Here is a 3,750-nt window from a genome sequence, read left to right as displayed (position 1 = left end):
TGGAGGACGCCATCGACCTCGACGCCGCCGCCGGCCTCGCCTCCCTCGCCTCGTCCGGCGCCGTCGCCCCCTCCGAGAAAGGCAAGCCTCATGCCCCGCGCAAGACCGTCGCTGTGACGCCCCCGATTCAACCGTACACTAATCATACACGCAAACGTGTACGATCAAGATCAGGGACTCACAGGAAGATATCATAACACAACTCTACAAAAAAAATAAGTCATACAAGCATCATATTGCAAGCCAGGGGCCTCGATGGCTCGAATACAAGAGCTCGATTATAGACGAGTCAGCGGAAGCAACAATATCTGAGTATAGACATAAGTTAAACAAGTTTACCTTAAGAAGGCTAGCACAAACTGGGATACAGATCGAAAGAGGCGCGGGCCTCCTGCCTGGGGTATTCGAATAGTTTAACTTCCCTGCAGGGGTGCACCACATTTCCCAACACGCTCGATCCTCTTTGTTCGGACACACTTTTCTGGGTCATGCCCAGCCTCGGAAGATCAACACATCGCAGCCCTACCTAGGCACAACAGAGAGGTCAGCATGCCGGTCTAAATCCTATGGCGCAGGGGTCTGGGCCCATCGCCCATTGCACACCTGCACATTGCGAACGCGGCCGGCGAGCAGACCTAGCCTCCCTTATACAAGAGCAGGCGTTCCAGTCCAACCCGGCGCGCGCCGCCCAGTCGCTGACGCCACGAAGGCTTCGGCTAATACCACGATGTCGAGTGCCCATAACTGTTCCCGCGTAGTTGGTTAGTGCGTATAGGCCAGTGGCCAGACTCAGATCAAATACCCAGATCTCGTTAAGCATGTTAATTGAATTATCCACGGACGCCGACCAGGGCCAGGCCCACCTCTCTCCTAGGTGGTCTCATCCTGCCCTGTCGCTCCGCCACAAAGTAATAGTTGGGGGTCGTCGGGAACCCAGGTCCACCACTACCTAGATGGAACCACCTGCCCCTTCAGCCCCCACATCGGAATCACATGCGGGTACTCTACGAGCCGACCCGACTTTAGTCACCACCTATATAGTAGGTATGTATGTAGGGCCACTGATGATAAACTAGCATCCTATACTAAGCATTTAGGATTGCAGATAAGGTATCAACAACTGTAGCAACAATGACAGGCTATGCAACAGAATAGGATTAACCGAAAGCAGTAACATGCTACACTACTCTAATGCAAGCAGGAGAGAGAAGAATAGGCGATACCTGGTGATCAAGGGGGGGCTTGCCTGGTTGCTCTGGCAAGAGAGAGAGGTCGTCAACACTGTAGTCGTACCGGGTAGCAGCGGCGACGGTCTCGGTGTCTAGAGAGAGAAGAGGGGGAAGAAACAATAAATATTAAGCAAACAGATGCATAGCGATGCATGACATGACAAGTAGCGGTGCTAGGAGTGCCCTAACGCAATATGAGGTGGTGCCGGTGAAGGGGGGAAACATCCGGGAAAATATCCCCGGTGTTTCGCGTTTTCGGACAGATGAACCGGAGGGGGAAAGTTGCGTGTTCGCTATGATAGGGATGCGTGGCGGACGAACAGGGTGCGTATCCAGATTCGTCTCGTCGTTCTGAGCAACTTTCATGTACAAAGTTTTTCCATCTGAGCTACGGTTTATTTTATATTGATTTTAAAAGGTTCTAAATCAATTTTAGCATTCATTTAATTCAACATTATCCAGAATAGTGCACGCTGATGTCAGCATGACGTCAGCAGTCAACAGAGGTGTTGACTGGTCAAACTGACGTGTGGGTCCAGTGGGACCCACCTGTCATTATCTGTTTAGATTAATTAGGAATTAGCTCAACTAATTAGTATTTAATTAAACTAACTAGTTAATTAGATTAATTAAACATGATTAATTAACTTAATTAATTAATTCATTAATTAATAATTTTATTAATTCATTTTTATTTATTTATTTATCCTTTTCTTTTTTTTGATAGACGTTCTGGGCGCTGGGGCCCGCGTGTAAGTGGCCCAGGGCCTTGCGGGCACCGGGTTCACGGGCGCATGGCGCTGCTCGAACGCACGGGGAGGGGCGGACCCGACTAGGGGCCGGCAGGCGCGGTGGAGGTTCGTGGCCACGGCGAGGCCACGGAGGAGCGCGAGGCGCCGGCCGCGACATAGGCGGCGGGCGGAAGTGGTCGGCCGAGCGGCGGCGGGCTTCGGCCAAGGCAGCCGCAGGAAGGGACGAGGGGAATCAAGTGTGCCTGGGCGGAAGCAGACGCGGCCCGGTGGTGGCAGCAAGATGCGGAGCAAGGGGGCACTAGGCGTGGCCATGGCCGGAGCGGACGCGTTCAGGGTCAGGCGCGGGCGAGGCGAGGTCGAACGAGGCGCGGCCAAAGCGAGGCAGAGCCGGGGTGAGGGCGCGGCGATGCGCGGGCGGCCGTCGGAGGCTTGAGGCAGTAGCAGCGGCGGCGCTCGGCTGCGGTCCAGCGGGAGCTGCGGTAGTGGCCACCGGGTGGCTCGGCGAGGCGCGTGGGCGGTGAGTGCGCGAAGCGGGCGTGTAGGCGCGCGCGCTTCAGCGCGGCCAGGAGGGGGTCGGCCATGGCGCAGGCGCAGCGCGTGCGGGCGTGGGAGCGGTGTCGCGTGACGAGTGGCTACGGGGCACGCGCATCGCGAGGCACTGCAGGAGGCGGGAGCAGGCGCAGGGGCACTGGCGGTGAGCTCGCATGCGTGCGCACGAGGGAGAGGAGAAGAACGGGGGCTCACGGGATAGCGTAGGGGTTCGATGGCAGCGTTGCTCGGGGTGGTCGACGAGGATGACAATGAAAAGAAAGCAGGCCGGCGAGGAGGTCCGGCGAGGTCCAGGCGGCGGGCGTCGACGTGGTGGCGATGAGAATCGGCGGCGGCGGGGTTCATTTCCCCCGATCCAGATCTAGATCGGGGAGGAGGAGGGAGTGCGAGGGGGAACGTGGGGATGGGTGTAACACCCCGGATGTAACTTTCCCAATTTGTACTCCAACTCTTGCTGTTTCTGGCGTTAAGTTAATTTCTTTTCTCGGGTTCGGGTCTTGTCTCCGTGTGCTGTTGTTGTTGTCATGCATCTCATATCATGTCATCATGCGCATTGCATTTGCATACGTGTTCATGTCATGCATTCGAGCATTTTCCCCGTTGTCCGTTTTGCATTCCGGCGCTTCATTCTTCTCCGGTGGCCAATTCTACCTTTCTTTCGTGTGTGGGGATTAAACATTTCCGGATTGAACCGAGACTTGCCAAGCGGCCTTGGTTTACTACGGTAGACCGCCTGTCAAGTTTCGTATCATTTGGACTTCGTTTGATACTCCAACGGTTAACCGAGGGATCGAAAAGGCCTCGTGTGTGTTGCAGCCCAACACCCTTCCAATTTGGCCCAAAACCCACCTAAGCCTTCTCCATCATCTAGAGCGTTCGATCATGATCGCGTGGCCGAAAACCGCACCTCATTTGGACTCTCCTAGCTCTCTCTACCTATAAAACTAGCCCCTCCTTCGAAAAATCCAGATCCCCTCGTCTGAAACCCTAATTTTTTTCCCTCCGCACCGCCGGACACGTCCGGGCGACGCCGGACAAATCCCGCCGCCGCTCCCAGCCTCTCCTGCGCCGCCACGTGGCCACAGCCGCCGTCCCCGCCGCCGACGCCCGCTCGGCCCGTGGCCGGCCCCCGTGGGCCCATCCGCCACCCCGCGCCTTCCTGCTCCCCGCCGCCGCGTCGCCGCCTCCCTCGCCAACGCCGGCGACCGGAGCTCCCCGCC

The sequence above is a fragment of the Triticum dicoccoides genome, chromosome 1A (genome assembly GCF_002162155.2).
Source record: "Triticum dicoccoides isolate Atlit2015 ecotype Zavitan chromosome 1A, WEW_v2.0, whole genome shotgun sequence".
Classification (NCBI taxonomy): Eukaryota; Viridiplantae; Streptophyta; class Magnoliopsida; order Poales; family Poaceae; genus Triticum; species Triticum dicoccoides.
This window is presented reverse-complemented; position numbering follows the sequence as displayed.